General features: G+C 42.9%; 1 pseudogene; it reads left to right on the forward strand.

The window, feature by feature from the left end:
- Positions 1-652: 652 nt before the first annotated feature.
- LOC100346608 (large ribosomal subunit protein eL8 pseudogene) lies at positions 653-19,892 on the forward strand (annotated as a pseudogene).
- Positions 19,893-20,295: the final 403 nt, after the last annotated feature.

The raw sequence follows: 20,295 nt of genomic DNA on the forward strand, positions 1-20,295 counted from the left end.
CTAGAAGAAGCTCCTGGATCCTGGATTTGGTCTGGCCCAAGCCTAGTTGTTGCAGCCATTTGGGGAATGAACCAGCAGATGGAAAATCTCTTTATGTAACTCTGCCTTTCAAATAAATAAAATAAATCTTTAACAAAAATTATAACTAGGGGTGGGCGTTTGGGGCAGCAACTAAAATTCTTGGATCTCATTTTGGAGTGCCTGAGTTCGTCTCCACTCCATTTACAAACCCATTCTACTAATGCCCACCATGGAAGGCACCAGATGACGGTCCAAGGACTTGGATCCTTGCCACCCATGTGGGAGACCTGGATTGAGTTCTGGGATCCTAGCTTCAGCTTAGCTCAACCCAGATATTACAGGCATTTGGAGACTGAACCAGCAGATGCCAGATCTGTTTCTTTTTCTCTTTTTCTCTTCCTCTCTGATAGATAAAAACAAAATATTAATTATAACTGTCAACTTTTATTAGGGTTCTGAGGACACCTTTTGTGCCAGGTACTATGCTAAGCTTGTTTCACTTGACAGCACTACACCCCTGTTTCATTTGACAATACTATACTCCTGAAAGTCTTTTTTTTTTTTTTTTTTTTACAGAAAAAGAAAATAAGAACAAAGGGGTTTTAGTTCTTACTAATTTAAGTGTAAACACATGGTCTGCAATTCTTACCCATATGCAAATTTTGATTCAGTAGGACTCAGTGGAACCCACACCCAGAACTACAAGCCTCCAGGTGACACTGGTCCAAGAACTTTGAGTAGCAAGGGATTGAGGAACTTGTCTGAGACTGAACATCTAGGAATGGAGGAGGCCAGACTCAAAGGCATTATGTCCACTGCTATCCACCATGGCACTGGTCCTCAGCGTTGTCCTAGACCTGCAGCAACTGCATCCCCTGGAAACTTCTTTGAAATGAAAATTCTAGGACCTCGCCCCAGATCTACCAATCAAAGTCTGGGGGTGAGATCCAGACATCTATGTGTTATCAAGCCTTCCAGAAGATTCTGAAACGCACTTAAGTTCAAAACTACCACACTGCACCATGTCTCGATTTTTCCATGTTTTGAAGTCTTCTCTGCCACTTAGCATTTGAGTCTGGGATGTCTTTGGAGTTTTGACATGCCACAACGCTTCTGTGCTAATTACTACTGTGCAAAACGTAGTTTCTTTATATAAGGCTGAAAACATATTACCCTTTAACTAAAACTGCATTGCTTTCATCTTCTCCACAACAGCAAAGAATGATAAACAACATAGGCAGCCAATAAGATGGAATGCAAAGGAAGAACTTAACTGACTTTCCAAATTGAATCGTTTATGTGCTCTGAGGTTATAAAGTATAGCTGAGGTGCTGCAGGCACGTGTTTCATACCTAGGCAATGATCATTCACCTAAGCCTAAGCCTAGGCCCAGGACAGACTTCTATGAAGGAAGGGAAATGTTTCCCCAGAAAATACCCCAGCACAGCAACAACAATGATGCAATCATTTCTTTTTCACATTCAGAACCACAGAACTTCTGAACTTTCCCCAAAGCAGGTCTCTGAGGCTGCAAGAAATAAAATATATTTATCAAACTCTAAAATGGAGACTAAATGCAACTTTAAAAAAAGAAACTAGAAGAAGAGACAAGAATAACATTTTTCTAGTTATTGTGCCAAAAATAATAGTATTCCATTCTGTTCAATTTACAGTCTATTTAAGGACTGCTTTGGTCCTTCCTTTATCTGACCCAACACATTCATCCTAACACTCCCACCTCATACCCACCCTGGCCAGACTCCAGCCAAGATATTTTATAAGTTGAAAGTGTGATAGGCTCCTGATGACAGCACATATTTTCCTGCATCTGCACTAAATTCAAACCATTCTTCCCAGTCCTATTAGAAATGAGCAAAGTCGCTTGTAGCCAGTAGGTGTCCTTTGATTGTATTTTTAGCATAGCCCATGAATAAAATAGAGTTGGATTACCCAAAGGAAACCAGTAACTAAACATGACAGTCTGAATACATCAGGAGAATTCCAATATTTTATCTGGAGAGTAGTCTTTCCCCGATGTTGTTGGAAGTTACATGTTATACTCTGACTCCTGATTTCCGATAATTCAAAAGAGCTGATTAAGGTGTTGAAAGATACTAGAAAGCAACACACAAGCAAAATAATACTCAGTGAATGAGCAGATGTGTGTATGAGCACACATAGATGTGTAGACACACGCAGAGAGAGAGAGAGAGAGAGAAATACACCATGCAACCCAAGGAAAAGAGGTTTCAGTGTTAGAAAAACAAATTTCCCAGCCTCCTAATACACAATCCTCTCTCCCTGAATTCCAGGCTTTTCTCTACAGTCCAAATTTCCTCCACTGTAATCTTTAGATATTTAATTAATCTGCACCCACGTCCCCAGCACTCTTATTCCTCAATTTCCATCTGAGCTTAGCCCCAGGGAATCAAATACATATTCACACCCTCAGAAGCTGGAACTCTTACCATATTTAACAAGAAGCATCTCTGACAGTAATTGGGGCTTCATATCAAGGTAAGTAAATGGTAAGATCATAGGAACATACTCCAGTGGCCCTGTGCATCCTGGAAATGCTAACATCAGAGAGCAAATTTAACATAAAGCCTCAGTGGAGATGAATGTTCTATAAACAAACAATGTGAAGAAAGCCTCACTTTTGTCATGTGTTATTCCCACTGAAGAAAAGATGAATATTCTGTTTCATATGTTTGTTACCAGAAGCTGCCGCTTCATTTATTTAATAGGAGGTTTTTCACTTCCTCATTGTGTGTACCACATGATGATCGTATCTTGGCCAGCAGTAGATACGCAATGTTATACAGCTGTGGCTTTTAAGGAAATTGTCAAAATTATTAAATGTTCTGTGATGTTAACTCTTTTTTATTTTTTTGACAGGCAGAGTTAGACAGTGAGAGAGAGAAAGATAGAGAGAAAGGTCTTCCTTTTCCGTTGTTCACCCCCCAAAATGGCTGCTCCTCCTGGTCTCCCATGTGGGTGCAGGGGCCCAAGCACTTGGGCCATCTTCTACTGCTTTCCCAGGCCACAGCAGAGAGCTGGATCAGAAGAGAAACAGCCAGGACTAGAACCGGTGCCCATATGGGATACTGGCACCCGCAGCACAGGATGAACCTACTGCGGCACAGTGCCAGCCCACCATGTATATTCTGAAGAGCACTTACACACTCACGATTTCAATGAGACTTGTCATTTTAATATTCCTATGTAGTACACAGAAGGCGGTATTTCTGTTTTTTTAAAATATTAAAGGAAAAATCAAACAATAAATATTTCATCAATCATATTATTTTAGGAAAAGACTTACTCTATTGAGAAATAAGAGAAGATGGAAAAGCTGCAAGTCAAGGTCAGTCCCATACAGGAGATTGGCCCATTGCCAGTATTGTTAAAAATAATAGGATAAAAATAACTAAGGGTTTAATATCTACTACTTCATTTAGTCTTCAAAACTTCTATTAACTGCTGAGCCAGAACTTGGAAATGCTGGGATATTCTTGCCATCATTTGAGAGTTGCTATAGCTGACACTTTAGATGTGAAGATGAAGTAAGCTTTTATTCAGGGAGAATAGAAGAGGGTCAAGGTCATTCTTGGGAAAGGAGGCTCAGTGCAGCATCTGCGCACACTGGGAGTTTTATAAATGTGGGGAAGTTGGAAAGGGGAGAGGCCCACACACAAGCATTAAAAAGTGGCTCTTCATCTATTCAAATCCTAAGGCCCACTCCTCATTTAACTGGGTGTTCATGACCACTGCTGATGAAAATATACATAGAGATCTTGGAAAACTTTAAAACAAGATTTAGCTATGAAGACTCATGATGATTCTTTACTTAATCTAGGGCTAATTCCTTCCACAACCCTGAACCAGTGTTACTCTCATCTCTGGACCAGATTTAAGAGCTTTAAATAATTGTGCCTCACAAATGTGCTAACTAGGTATCTAGAGGAATTCTCCATCCTCACCTGTTTCCTAACATCCGCAGTCCTGAACTTGATAGGTCCCATGTTCCCTTGGCTTCCCATACCATTCTCTTCATGTTAAGCAAATACTTAGAATTCATTTGTAGTCCCACTTACTTTGAGAGCTTCCCAAATTACCCATTAGCCTTCTCCACCCCTAGACACCCTCTAGTATGGCCAAGTGGCTATGATCACATTAGGACCACTTCCATCTTCAGTTCTTTTGGCATGTGACCCATCTCTAGGAAACAACCTTATTAAAGCACTAGTCACTGGACGAACTGAAAATCCCAAGTCTGCCTGATGTTGTCTTATAAAAATGGCTCTTTTAATATTAGCGTTTATCTGTGGGCATTCATAAAGGGACTGAATATCCACTGGGAGGTGGGGAGACAAAGCCAACACCAGGACAACCACTGACCCTTCCCGCAATGGAAAAAATTGTCACATTCCTATTATCATAAAGAACCATTCCACTAATGTGGATTATTTTCTTTTCCAGTTCTGCAGTATCTGGCTCATTTTACTATCATATTAAATGCAAGAAATCAATACCAGACTCTTTGACTATGTAGAGTCCACTGTCAGGACTCTTCCTTGCTTTTTTACCTGAATTTCTGCACCCTCTACTTTTTAGTGTTTTTTTTTTTTTTTTAATCTTGCTCCAGTAGGTAATCAGCCTCAGGGTAAATAGACAGAAATGCAACATTGCATCAGAAAACATTTGGACTATATTTTATTGATGATGTGCTTACAATACCCCCAAAAAATGAACACTAGTTATTTAGATCGGTTGTATGATCAAACTGTTTATTTCCTTATACTGAGCTAAAGAAATAGATTCCAAAGATGCAGCGAGTATTTAGGGAGAATAAAAAGAATAAAATGCAATTCCACATTGAACAAATGCACCTAAACTGCTGCTGGGATGACAGGCCCCACCGGAAATGCCTCCCGAGGCTGGAAAGCCAAGCTGCCACCAGTCTCAAGGCTTTTTCAGTAGGACTGGGAATGATTGTTCAGCAGTAAGTTGTGCCCTAGGCATCAAAATGGCAGGAAGGAAATACAAGGCAAGTGGGGCATAAAACCTCACTACAAAGCAGAACACTATCAAATTGGGTGCTTCAGTAGCCTTCACTTTGGGATCTTTTCAAGCTGAGCTGACAAGGCCTTGGGTAGACCCTTCAGGGGAGTTGCTCTAATTCACTGGGGGTAGAAAAAACAGATAATGAAGGCGACTCAGGCAATGTCTCTGTCCCCGTTTTCAAGGAAGAAACTCAAATCTATAAAGATAGAGTATTGAATATTTTCATTTCTAGTGGAGGGAAAGGAGACATTTAAATGTTGGATCAATTGTTGGAAAGAAATTCATCCAACATTCATTTAGTACTTCAGTTAGCTGTGTAAAAACCATGGGCTCTGGCAAAAATATACTAAGAATGTCAATATATAAGACATGATCCCTTTGTTGGAATACATAAATGTTTATACAAGCAACTATAAAAAAATTCAGAATTCAATGCTTGCTATTGGAGAGATACAACCAAGTGTCCTCATGCCACCCACAATGATGAAGGAAGAGATCAGGAAAGGCTTCAGGGAAACCATAGCATCTGAGACCAGCCTTTTAGTCTGACAAGGATGGTAACAGATGGAGAGGACAGGGGAGGGCACCCCTAGCTGGGAGCAAAGGCAGCAGAGGCTCAGCGGCATGGGCGTGCGAAGCACATCTGGGGAGCAGAGTGTGCTCCCTGTGGTCTAGAAGCAAACACTGGAAAGGAAAATGATGTTTCCTGGTATATATTTCAAACAAGTTACAAAAGCCACACCAGCATATAGTGTGCACTCAACCAGTAGTGGCCAACACACCCCAAGCTCACAGCCTTATCTAATCATCTCTCCTGGAGTTTGGGTGGTACCTGTGACTCACTTTTATCCAAAAGGATACGTCACAAGTGACAAGCTGTCACTCCTTTGATCAGGTTTCATCATAAACCTCGGGCTGTCGCTCTCATGCCCATATTTGTTGTAGTTTGAAGACCCTCTCTAATCAGGCAGGAGAGCGGGCCTCCTTTGTAAGCTTCAAAGACATAGCTCTCCTGTTACAAGGTGGGCAGTCTCTAGGAGCTGTCAGCAGCCTCCAGCCAACAGCCAGAAAGAGAATTCTGCTGGCAATCAGAGGAAGTGTGGAAGCAGATCTTTCCCAACTCAAGCCTCACATGAGGACGCAGCCCTGGTTCAAAACTAGTATTAAGTCTGATAACCCGGGACTAGTGCTGTGGCGCAGCAGGTTAAAGCCCTGGCCTAAGGCACCAGCATTCTAGTCCTGGCTGCTCCTCTTCCGATCCAGCTCTATGCTGTGGCCTGGGATAGCAGTAGAAGATTGCCCAAGTCCTTGAGCCCCTGCACCCACGTGGGAGACCAGGAAGAAGCTCCTGGCTCCTGGCTTTGGATACGCACAGCTCCGGCCATTGAGGCCATCTGGGGAGTAAACCAGCAGATGGAAGACCTCTCTTTCTATCTCTACCTCTCTCTGTAACTCTTTCAAATAAATAAATCTTTAAAAAAAAATCTGATAAGGCTTGTTGGATTCCTGTGGTAGAGAAACTGTAAAATAATAGCTAGATGTTTAAGACACTATTTGGTGGTTATTTATCATGCTGCAGAGAAAACCAATGCATTGGATAATAACATTGCAAAGGGTTTGCATTGAAGACCAGCCTTGAATACTGTGCTAGAGCAATTGACTCCTTTTGTGGAAGAGTAATTATTCTTTAGGGCCCAATACTCTACTTTGTTTCTGATGATTGTCGATACCCTGTTAAATGAGCTAATACCTGTAAAGCGCTCAGTACGGTACCCAGAGCATCAGAGATGCCCCACATTTTAAATATTATTGCCACTGTTACTATTTATTGCCATAAACAAAGACATTTCCTCGAGAAAAATAAAGTAGTGTTCAAAATAATTTTCACCTAAAAAATACTGCTCTCCTTAGGACTCAAGCTATTGTGAGCTTTGAGAATCTGAAGAAAACTGCATACCAACCACCACTGAGAAAAATGCACATATTCCCACATGAGGGTTCTCACTAAAGTTCATGGAAAATGTGCATTATGCAAAAACCTTGCATGAATTTCAAGTGTTTGCAACAAAGTATTTTTAATTTTTATTTATTCTTTGATTTGGGAGACAGAGACAGAAAGAGAACACTTACCTGATGGTTCACTTCCCAAAAGGCTGGTGGCAGATGGCAGGAACCCAAGTAGATGAGCCATCACCTGCTGCCTCCTAGGGTACACATTAGCAGGAGCTGGAATCAGGAATGGAGCCAGGACTCAAACCCAGGCACTCTGACGTGGGATGAGGGTGTCCCAAATGGTCTCTTTTTGTATTTTTATTTTTAAGAGTCTTTTTAAAGTTTTATTTATGTAATTACATATTCATTCATTTAAAGGGCAGAGTTGGGGCTGGTGCTGTGACCTGGTAGGCTAGGCCTTGGCCTGCAGTGCCAACATCCCACATAGGTACCAGTTCATGTCTCGGCTGTTCCTTTTCCGATCCAGTTCTCTGCTTGTGGCCTAGGAAGGCAGTGGGAGATGGCCCAAGTGCTGGGAACCCTGTACCCATGTGGAAGACCTAGAAGAAGCTCCTGGCTCCTGCCTGTGGACTAGCCCAGCTCCAGCCATTGTGGACATTTGGAGAGTGAACCAGCAGATGGAAGACCTTTCCCTCTGTCTCTGTCTGTAACTCTCCCTCTTTATTTATTTTATTTTTTTTATTTATTTTTTATTTTTTTGACAGGCAGAGTGGACGGTGAGAGAGAGAGACAGAGAGAAAGGTCTTCCTTTGCCGTTGGTTCACCCTCCAATGGCCGCCGTGGCCAGCGCGCTGTGGCCGGCGCACCGTGCTGATCCGATGGCAGGAGCCAGGAGCCAGGTGCTTTTCCTGGTCTCCCCATGGGGTGCAGGGCCCAAGTACTTGGGCCATCCTCCACTGTACTCCCTGGCCACAGCAGAGAGCTGGCCTGGAAGAGGGGCAACCGGGACAGAATCTGGCGCCCCGACCGGGACTAGAACCCGATGTGCCAGCGCCGCTAGGCGGAGGATTAGCCTAGTGAGCTGCGGCGTCGGCCCAACTCTCCCTCTTAAATAAATAAAATAAAAATCTTAAAACAAAAAAAGGGCAGAGTGACAGAGGGAGGGAGGGAGAGGGAGAACAGGAAGGGGAGGAAGAGAGAGAAACTTTTATCCATTGGTTCACTCCCCCAAACCTCCACAACAGCCAGAGCTGGGTCAGAGTGAAGACAGGAGTCAGAAATTCCATCCAGGCCTCTCATGTGGGTGCAGTAATCCAAGTTCTTGTGCCATCGTCTGCTGGCCTTCCCCTAGATTCATTAGCAGGAAGTTGGATAGGAGGCAGAGGCAGGACTCAATTCCAGGCATCCCGATATGGATATGGGCATTGCAATGGTGGCTCAACACACTATACCACTTCACCCAGCCCTCAAGCAGCATCTTAAATGCTATGCTATAAGCCTGCCCCTAAAATTATCTTATAATCTTATTTTCCCACAAACCCTTTGAAGTGTTATAATATACAACATTTTATCTACATCTTTGAAGTACTCTCCAGTAAAAGCCAGTGTCTTACAAGAACAAAGAGAACATGATGCTGTAAGAAAGGTGGGCGAGTCCCCTGAAAAACTCAAGAGAGAGTACACATCATAGCTCCAAGGTGCAGCTGTCTCCTCTGGCCTGTGCCAGCTTTAAGTGTGAGAACCACTGAACACTGCCCAACAGGGTGTTGCACTGAGGTGAAGAATCGCCTCACCCCCATCTCTTCTGCCCTGCACCTCCAGATGGCTCAGTGTCAAGACCCGCAACACTTAGCATTCCAAAAGTGCCCCTTCAGGCTCCCTAGGCAACCTCTGGGGAAAACATGGAACCCAGCAAAGAAGCCACAAGAGCCCCCTGAGTCATATTCCCTTGCTCAGCACTGTTGTGTCTCAACTCCAATTACTCAACTCAAGCACTGGTTTATCCTCGTGAAGCATCCACAGTCCACAGCTCAAACCACTGTACTCAAAGTCAGCCATCCTGCACTGGATGTGCATATGGAATCAGCCCAACGTGAAAACAGTCTTCAGAGACTGCCTGATTCCGCATGACTGGGTAAATGGACAACTCTGTGTCCTTGGGACTGCGAGGCATCCACAATTAAACTAGAATGCTAACTTTCTGCCTGGGAAAAATTGTTTAATGGACATGGAAATAGAGTGAACAAATGTGTGGACCAAGTAACAAAAGATAATGTGCATGGAATTGGTGAAAACCTCATGCTTCCCTCCACACATTCCATTCAGTTGTTCTGAAATACATATTTTATGTTTATGTATATGTATACATGTATGTATGTATATTACGTTCACACAGTGGCTTGAAATTAATAATCAAATTTGCACATCATTTTTAATTAAATCCACATCATTCCTGTCTCCCCAGCTGTTGGCCCGGTGTTTATGTGGAATACATCTGGCAGTCCTCTGCATTCTCTCAGTCACCCATCCTCTCAGTCCCCAGACACACCTGCTTTCTGCAGCTGGTCCCCCAACAGGTGCAACGGAAAGCCTGCTTGATGGGCATTATAAACACCCCTGCTGTTGAGCATCTGTGAGGTAACCAAGGGCCCAATTCGAACTTCACTCTTCCTTCCTCTCGTAGAAGTGAAAAACACCCTGTGTGATCAAAACATGCTGGAGCCTCCAACAGTCTCTTTCCCACTCGGGGAAGAAATGCTTTGGGTCAACTGGGCGTTAACAGCTGTCCCACCTCTAGGGTTATTAACAAAGATCCCACAGAGAGGTGGGCTTGGTCGTTCCTGGTTTCTCTAGGCTCTTTTAAGCCCTCAGCCTGTAGCCTGGATGCTCCATCTCCATTTGCCCTAATGAGAAAGCCATGGATCTCCTCATGGTCCCCCAGTTTGTGACCATTAACCACCTGGTTTTGATTGGGGGGCCTGCAGACCAATGCTTCTCACACTACTTCCAAATGAGAAACATGTGGAAGCCACACATATTGTGAGAATTACTATTTGCAATTCCTTGTTGATAGAATGGTAGGCTTTTCAAAGCAAGAACATTTCAGAATAATGATGAATGTCTTTTGGGTTGGGTTTGGTTCGATTTGGTTATTCCCCCAAACCTTGACAAGTGGAAAGGGGTTCAGATCATTTTTCCTGGGGTGATCTGAAAAATGTCTTATATACTGAGAGCAACCATGCAATTAGTCCAGATATAAATACAGGCTCTAAAACTATGCTCCGTGGCACCAGGTTAATGGACTAATGCAATAAAGCAATAGGTTACAATAAGGAATTTCAACACAATTAAAACCATAAAGCTAATGATGATCTGTTTCAAATGAAGCTTTAGATGAAAATAAAGCACTAAAAGCCGCTTCTTCATTAAACAGTTTTGGTTCCATTCACATAGTTCACAGAGGGAGCATAAGATGCACTGGAAGAATAGTATGTGAAGATAGACTCCATTCTGCAATTTATCTCAACACTCTTGTCTACATGTCAATGGACTTCTCCCCCAGGTTTTTGAGTCCCACTCTGCTAGGATCTTCTTGTATCTTTTAATCCACTTTTCCAGCTACTGTCCAGCAATCAAGTTGGTTATGTGAGACACAGGGAGCCTGGGTCAGGATCCTGGGCTACTTTAGCTGGAGGACTGCCCCTACTTGCTTAGAAAACTTATTAAATTACCTTGTGACCCTTAAAGGACTCTACTGAATCCCAGGTAGCTCCTCCTGCGCTGGGTGATTATTCCATTTCATCTTCTTTAACATACGCAAAAACCTTCCTGTTCCTCTCCTGGGTTTCTCTCACTCAAAACTTCTAATGTTGCTGAAATCAGGAGGAGGTATACCATGGAAGTGTGTGTGCCTGCCCACCAATAAACAACTTCGAGTTATTTCCAAAGAGCAAGAGCTAGGATGTCAAGGATCTGTGTTATATTTCCAAAGGTAGCGCTGCCCGGGGAGAGGGAAAACGACGCACTCTACTCTTCAAGCCTGTTGTTTGTGTGACCCCAGAAGATGTCTCTGAGCATAAAAGGCCTTAACAGACAGCCAGATCCAATTGGACTTTCAGCAGAACACATCTATTGGTGAGTGAAAGCTCCATATGTGGTTTCCTTACATAAAATGGTTTGTAACTCCTGTCTTTTATAGGCATTATCCACCTAAAACCTTACTGCTTTGACAAGCAAGTCATGAAAAAAAAAAAAAAAAAAAAACCTGCCTGCTCTCTTCTCCCTGGTCTTTTTTGTAATTCAAAGACAAAGACGCTCCTAGCACTTAGCCAATGAGGTTCAGACCTAGGAGAAAGAAAGCAAAATAATTTCTCTCTTCATATTATTCTGGGTCGAACACTGATGGGTGATCACTCTGCTGGGTGTCTCCCCTTGTGGCTCCTGACACACTCTCCACCCACCTCTTTCCCCTCCTCTGTGCCCCCTAGAGGCTGACATCCATGGATTAAACTGGGGCTCCCTGGCTCCCAAAAGGTTTGACCCATGGAAGACACTAGCAGGAGGAGGAGAGGGAACGTAAAATGGTTATTTTCTTCCACTTGTTGCTGACATGCCTCTGGACTGTGTGCTCTAATCAAGTGTCTGGGATTTGTTGTAATCAGTGTGGTACAATGTTCAAACATGGAAATAAATGACAGTCATGAAGGAAGAAGTGAAGGGTCATGGAGAAACAGCAGGATCTGTCTGGAGATGGGGAGAGTGAGAGGGAAATGTGGGCATGAAGTAGGAAAGGCAGGGTAAGCAGGCTCAGGATGGACTAGTTTGAACTATTTCAATGGGCTCTGGGGCATAGGAACTGTCCCAGGCTGTTTGGTACCTGGTCCTGGGGCAATTCCATAGGTGAACAGGGACCCAGGGCAGAAAAGCTTAAAAAAGGAGGTGGCTGGGGCATGGATTCTGGGCTCACCGGTTTGCTTACAAAAAGCATGCCCTCTGTAGCAATTACCTCAGCAGGATAGAAACAGTCCCTCAAGGCTTAACAGAGTCCCAGGATGTCAAGGCATCAGAATATAGAAGTTAATCCACTGTGTTCCTTACCTAGGCTCCAGCTCCTCTCCAGCAGACCTCCCCACGGAGCTGCCACCCCCAGCCCCATATGGGCCTTTCCCTTGCTCCTACTCCTGCCCTCATAGTGGCAACCACTCCCACCATTACCTGCCCTGGTTCATCTCCTTTAACTCTACCTGCACCTTTGTAAAAGGTCCCTTTATTAAAGTCTCCTTGAATTCCTAGTTCAGGAGTGTTGTTTATTTCCCGCCAGTATAGGCACTGACCCAGTCAAAACCAAACCTAAAAACAAATTACTAACCCAGCCATACCTGGATTTTAGGAACCTAAAAAAATATTTGTCTAACAGCAAATAATATGGAAATGGAATGTTAGAGTGTGCATGCAACCTGCTACCTATCACTCATTTCTCATTCCTTCAACAATATCCACTGGGCTTCAAGTGTCAGGCACTGTTCTCAGAGGAAGAAACTCTATCTTGGCTCTTAGGAACCATCTAGAAAGTGTCCTCAGTCATCTTCCTGTTGTAAATTCTGTATGGGGAATTTTGGAGTAAGGGTTTAATGTAAGGAAAAAAGTGATTCAGCAAGTTAACCTGTGCTGTGGAAGGCAGTAGAGAGGCAGACTTCTTGGTGGCATCACATAATTTATTATTCTTCTCATGCTTAACTGGAAATCAGATTCATCCGTGAGCTTTCTAAAACTACAGAAGATCACTTCCACCCTCAGAACTCCAGGAGACAATACTTTCCATTTAAATTTAAAAACACACAACCAAACCAAACCAAACAAAAACAAAAACAAAAACCTATAATAAGTCTCACAATCTTAGGGCAGCTGTCTCCTGTTTCTGTCTTCTCAAACGTTGATGTGTATAAGAATCATCTAGGAGACTTGTTAAAAAGCAGATTCTCATTTATTACACCTGGGCAATGTGGCTGGTCTTTGAACCACACTACAGGTAGCAAAGTATCTGCATATATACTGAACCAATTTCCTACTGTTGACTCTTAAGGATTTTTCAATATTTTGTTATTATAAATAACAATGCAATGAACATCTTTGCCCATATATATAAGTGCAACTTTCTGAATAATTTACTCTAATAGGCTTATAAAACAGAAATTACTGAGTCAAAAAGGATATGAACTCTTTGTACTTAATACATATTGCTAAATTGGCTTCTATAATGTTTATGCCAATCTATACTTCAAAGAGCAATGTCTGCAAATGTATTTCACTTGTCCTTCCCAACACTGAGAAATACCTTTATTTTGGCCGATTCAATAGGTGGAAATGGTATCTCATTTTAATCTGCATTTATTTATTAGTAAGTTGAACTTTTTATATATTAGTCATTTACATTTCTTCCCCCTGTAAATTGTCTGTAGGCTTTATTGGACCAATCTTAAACTGTTCCCTTGTCAAACATTTTCAACTTGGTCTACCATTGATTTTTCCCCATCTTTATGAGACTACATCTCCAATTTTATAATTGAAGTAAGAAGGAAAAATAAAAGCTCCTTTAAAGAAATTCAGTTTATTGCTACGTTGGGAAAATGTATTCCTGTACTGATTTTAAGAAGGAGACTTCCTTAGTACTGCAGACAGAGATTCTACTGTAACATTGTAACTTTATACCTTTTCTTCCCTATAATACTGTGTGTTTCAACTTTTATCAGGAAAATGAAAATTCTGTATTTCATTCCTTAAGGAATGGCTGCTTTCTTGGCAGTTTTTAAATTGAAAAGCAAGTAAGCAAAAAGAGAGAGAGAGAGAGAGAGAGAGAATAACTTTCTCACCCATGTTTTTCTACAGAGTAAACTAGCTGCACAAAGCCACAAGAATGTCACACTGATACCACTGAATAATAAAAACTGCTGTATTTGGTTGGCAATGCCACACAGCAGGTTAAGCTGCCATCTGCAGCCCCAACATAACATTTGAGTGCTGGTTCAAGTCTTGGCTGCTCCACTTCTGATCCAGCTCCCTGCTGATGTGCCTGGAAAATCAGTGGAGGATGACCCAAGTGCTTGGTTCCCTGCATCCATGTGGGAGACCTGGATGAAGCTCCTGGTTCCTGCATTCAGCCTGGCCCAGCCCCAGTTGTTGCCGCCATTTGGGGTGAACCTGTGAATGAAAGATTGCGCTCTCTCTCCCCTCCCCCAACCTCTCTGTAACTCTTTCAAATAAGTCAAGAAAGGGAAAAAGGAAAGGGAAAAAGGAAAAGGGAGGGGAGGGGGGAGAGGGAAAGAGGGGGGAGGGAGGAGAGGTGGAGAGGGGGAAGGGCAGAGGGGGAAGGGAGAGGGGGGAGAAGGGAGGAGAGAAGAGGAGAGGAGAAGGAGGACAGAGGGGAGGGAGGACAGAGGGGAGGGAGGACAAAGGGGAGGGGAAAGGGAACAAAAGGAAAAAGGCAAGGAAGAGATACTATAGTCACAGAAATACCAAGTTCAAAATCCAATAAAGATTTCATAGAGTGAATATAAGACAGTGTCTTTTTAACAGCATAAAACTAGGATATTGGGGCCAGCATCTTGGTGCACCACCTATAACACCAGCATCCCATAGGGGCACCTGTTAAAGAGTCCTGGCTGCTCCACTTCCAATACAGCTCCTTGATAATGTTCCTGGGAAAGCAGCCAAATATGGCCCAAGTGTTTCAGCCCGTCGCCCACATGACTCTTGCTCCAGGCACTTGGCTTCAGCCTGGCCCAGCCCTGGCTGTTGCAGCCATCTGGGGAGTGAGCCAGTGGATGGATGATCTCTCTGTCTCTTTGTAACACTGCCTTTCAAGTGAATAAATCTTTGCAAAATAACTGTGATACTTAAGTTTTCTGTAGCAAATGTGAACACTGAATTTAATATTGTACAATATTCAAAATTAAATCAGCAAGAACTTATTAACTGTTACCATATGTTCTCTCTTTCTCTCCCTTGCCCTCTCTATATATGTATAGATATAGATAGGCTGATAGAAGATATTTATCATATATATGTATATCCCATATATTCCAATAAATATATGACTTGATCTTTACCATTGACAACCTTGAAATTACAATCCCAAACCCATGATTTTTAAGACTAACTTTTGAGGGCAACTTCATACATTATCAATGAGAATGTAATTAAAATAATCTCTTTGTAAAGCAGTTTTCAGTATATATCAAAGGGTAAAAATTGCTTAGACTTTTCAACCAGTCATTTCACTTCTGAGAATTTTTCAAAAGAAAACTAAATATAGCCACACAGTTTTATGTACAAAGATATCCATCGTGGCAACCAATGAAAGAATGACAACTAAAAAGCAGTCTTCAAGTTGTTTACTCAACATTCTCACACTACATAAAGTAAGAAGCACAGGAGGAAAAAAACTGGGAAGGAAATACAGCAAAATATTAACTAGGATTATTTATGCCTTTTACATTTATATATTTTTCCAAGTCTCCTATAATGAACATTAATTAGTATAATAATGCATTGAAGGCTTTGATTCTAAAATGGAAAAATGCATATATTACTGGTATTGTGCCTGGCTGATTTGGTTCTACTCCCCTGGGATATTTCCTGGAATGGAACAGGAAGATGTTGATGAGGGAACCTGAGCAGCCAGATGTTTTCTCCCCCGTTTGAACCTTCAGCAAAGGAATATAAGAGGAGGCTTCAAAAAATTCATGGAAAAGAGAATTTAAAAATAAGTTCATTTTAACATTCAAAAAAAATCTAAATTCAGGGAAGGCATTTGGCCTAGTGCTTAACACTCCCGCATTTCTGAGTGCCTGGGCTCAAGCCCTAGCTCCACTCCTGATTCCAGCTTCCTGCTAAAGCACACCCTGGAAGGCAGCAGGTGATGGTTCAAGTAGTTGGGTCCCTGGCACCACACTGGAGACCTGGATTGAGTTCTGGGCTTTAAGTTTCAGTCTGACCCAGGCATTTTGGGAGTGAACTAGCAGATGGGAGCATTATCTATGTGCCTAATAAATTTTTAGAAGTTTTATATGAGTTTATAATTCTTTCATAATAAACAAAAATTTTCCTTGAACTTTCTGAAAGTCCTTCACATAACTTCATTTGGTTCCATGACTCTCCCCATTTTATTTCTTACTTGACTCATGTGGATTCTAAGTGTTTCTGAGGCAGTTAGGGTCCAAAACTTCACAAGGAGCAATATGCACGTGTCCGCTCCCTTTGTCTGCCACCTCCCACCTTGGAACACAAATGTTGGCGAGCCAAGGGAAAACAACCCTCCATTTGTCTCTCTATCCTCTACATCAGGGTTTCTTTTTTTTTTTTTTTTTTTTTTTTTTTGACAGGCAGACAGGCAGAGTGGACAGTGAGAGAGAGAGAGACAGAGAGAAAGGTCTTCTTTATCCGTTGGTTCACCCCCACAATATGGCTGCTGCGGCTGGCGCATCACACTGATCCAAAGCCAGGAGCCAGGTGCTTCTCCTGGTCTCCCATGCAGGTGCAGGGCCCAAGCACTTGGGCCATCCTCCATTGCTTTCCTGGGCCACAGCAGAGAGCTGGACCGGAAGAGGAGCAACCGGGAAAGAATCCGGCGCCCTGACCAGAACTAGAACCTGGTGTGCCAGCATCACAGGCGGAGGATTAGCCTATTGAGCCGTGGCGCCGGCCTACATCAGGGTTTCTTAACTTCAGCACCGTATACTTCAGGAGCCAGGTAACTCCTTGTTGGGAGACTGCCCTGTGCATTGCAGGCTATTTAGCAGCAACTCTTGCACCTCCCAGCTAGGTATCGGTAGCACCCACCCAGTTGTGATGACCAAATATGTCACCACATAGTAACAGACATCTACTAAGGGAGAGGATTACCCTCTAGCTGAGAACCACCGTCTACATCTAACTGATCCCAGGAATACTGCAGACTCAGTGAATATTTCCTGAACTGAATGTGAAGAAGAGACTATGCAGAAGAGACTGGCCAGGACAATGGACTGAATAAAACTGTCTTCCTAAATTCAAGTCTTAATCAGATACTAACTGGGTATCCTTGAGCAAAACATTTCGGCATGCATCAGTCTCTTCAACTGTCAATGAGAGAGTTGCACTAGAATCATCATGATCACTTATAGTTTGACAGTTCTAAGAACTTTGCACAAAGTCTGAAGCATAGTGGATACTCTAAATATTTAATGATAGGATTTGCTGGGCACCTGTTGTGGACCAGTTTTTAAATGCACTGCTTCATTTAATAATCACCGTAGTTCTCTAGGGTAGGTATAAAATGTTTAAGCCAGTTTTTCTGATGACAATAACAAGACCCAGAGAGATTATATGACAACTGTGTCTGGTGATGGCATTGGAACTGAGATGTAGTTAATTCATAGTCAGAACGCCAAGCCACAAAACATACCACACCAGACACTGCCCCAAAACAGGCTGGCAGGGTGGAATTATTTATATCCTAGGATAAGTCAGAACCTAAGCCATGAAATCATTTGTCAAGGAAATCAAACCTCAATCAGGTTTTGTGATGACAAACCTGAGAGACCTTCATCTCCAGTCCCCAGAGAGCAGTTGAGTATCATGTGTAGATATTCTTAAAGAGCCAGGAGTTATAAATTCAATGCCTCCAGGGAATAAAGGAGAGAATGGGACTCAGTGAAAATTATGAACATACAGGGAAGGTGTTTCTCTTCCATGGGCACAGGTCCTTCTCACACCTTTCAACTGATGCTGTGAGGGACAGTGGGCTCAATGCTAATAGACCTTTCTGCTTGTTTGAGGAAAACAAAGTCCTACACTTCTTGAACTGATATTTAGAAATGCTAAAAATTTATTCAATATTTAAAGAGGGGAAAAAGGTGAAAGTCAAAAAAATAATAATTAGTGGACCTGATGCAGTTCCCAGACCTCCAGGTGGTAGTCTGATCTGGTTCTCATTTCAGCACCTCCTGTGATGTGGAGATCACTTCAGGAGTCAGACCAATCAATTATAAACAACAGTGGCAAAAGGTCAGAGCTGATCTGTTGCCTTTTGGAACACTCCAAAGATAAGATGCAGAGCCCCACAGGAACGTAGGCCCTCCCCTGGTTCATGTGTCTTGTCTTTAGCACTTGTTCCAAGTTCCCAACGCTGGGGAACTCCCACCTGTCAGCATGCCACGCTCATAAGCACAACCCAATACCTCACCCAGTTTGGCAGTCTCTCTGTAAAGGCCAAACATTACAGAGCAGTCTCACGTCACACCGACCATCAGGGTTGGTTGGCTTTTGTTTCTGGTACTGACTCCACACTCTAAGGAATGCCAACTTTGCACTTTTGATTTACCACAGCCCACGCCAATCCAACAATTAGCCTCAGTAGCCCCACCTCCCAAAGGACTCTTGATTCTATGGATTCTTCCCAATATCACTATTATTCTCCAGGTCACCATCACCTCTTGTCTGCACACTTCCCTTTGAAACAGAATTTCATTCAATCATGTCATTGCCTACCTTACCCTCCAACGATTTCCCATTGCCCTTAAAAAAAATGCCAAAGTCCTCCCCAGAGCAGATGAACCCCTCAGCATTTGGTTATTGCCTCTCCTCACCATCCCTGCTCTTATCACATGGGCTTCGTCGCTTTTTTCCAAATGTGTGACTTTTATTTCCACCTTAAGACTTTGTACTTGGCATTTCCAAGGCTCTGACCCCAGGTTTCCTAAGTGTGGCCCCTAGTGGTAACTCAAGTCTCAGTTCAAATGCCATCTCGGCATGGAACATTCCCCAATTTCACAATATATATCACTGAGCCCCTGCCCCAACCACTCTTGTATTTTCAAGACAGCTCTTCTTACCAAGTTTACAGAACTGATTTAGAAACAAGTGTTTAGCCTAATGGTTAAGAAGCCTGCACAGCATATCAGAGTACCTGAATTCAACATCCAGCTCCAGCTCCTGACTCCAGCTTCCCAAAAACTATGGAAAGCAACTGTGATAGCTCTGGGAACTGTGTTCCTGCCACTCACATGGTGGACCAACACTGAGTTCCCTGTTTTGGTCAGTTCTAGTCCCAACTGTTGTGGGCATTTGGGGATTGAACTGGCAGAAGTGAGTATGTGCTTGCTTGTGCTCTCTCCCCCTACCACCATCCCAAATAAATTAATCATTTAATAAAACAAAATATTATTTATTAATTTGGTTACTTTTTTATCAGGCTCCAAATTGCTATGCTTCATCAAGCTGCAGTGGCACAAAGCCATCCTGTATAAATGGCTGAAAATGCCTACTGTGATTAAGCAGTTGTCCCAGACCCTGGACCACCAGACAGCTACTCAACTTGGAAGCTCACCGAGATGAAACAAGAGAAGCAGAGGTTGTTGACCTGGTTAGAAAAGCAACCTGCTGGCAAAGGGGACATCCCCACCAAGACACCACCTGTCCTCCAAGCAGGGGTCAACACTGTCACTCCCCTTGGTGGAGAATAAGAAGGCTCAGCTGGTAGTGACTGCACATGATGTGGATCTAATCAAGCTGGATGTCCTCCTGCTTGCCCTGTGTTGCCAGTTAGGGTCCTTTACTGCATCATCAAGGAAAAGGCCAGGCTGCGGCTACTGGTTTACAGGAAGACCTGCACTACTGCTGCCTTCACTCAGGTGAACTTGGAAAACAAAGCAACTCTGGCTAAGCTGGTTGAAGCTATCCAGATCAACTACAATAACAGATATGATGAAATCCCCTGGTACCAGGGAGGCAATATTCTGTGTCTGAAATCCATGGCTCACATTGCCAAACTGGAAAAGGCCAAGGCTAAAGAACTTGCCACAAAGCTGAAATAAATATGCACTGTTGCATTTCCTATACATTAAAAAAAAAGTAACGAGGGTCAGGCATAGCAGCAAAGACACCAGTTAAGATGTTCACATCCCATATTGGAGTACCTTGGTTTGTGTCCTGACTCCACTCCATGTTCCAGTCTCCTGCTGATACGTACTCTGGGAGGCACAGGTGATATCCAAGTAGTTGGGTCCCTGACACCCATATGGTGGACCCAGACCTGGATTGAATTCCTGACTTCCACCTGGCCCAGTCCCAGTTGTCCCAGCTGCTCAGCTGGGTATGAAATCAATACATATCAATACATAGCATCTCTCTCCCACACTCTCCTCCTCTCAAATAAATAATTTTCAAAAAATTTAGGAAGAAATAGGTATCACAGTGCTTATTTTATTTTACTCAATA

This window comes from Oryctolagus cuniculus, chromosome 2, assembly GCF_051225735.1.
Source record: "Oryctolagus cuniculus isolate XC-2025 breed Fujian yellow rabbit chromosome 2, ASM5122573v1, whole genome shotgun sequence".
NCBI classification, from domain to species: Eukaryota; Metazoa; Chordata; class Mammalia; order Lagomorpha; family Leporidae; genus Oryctolagus; species Oryctolagus cuniculus.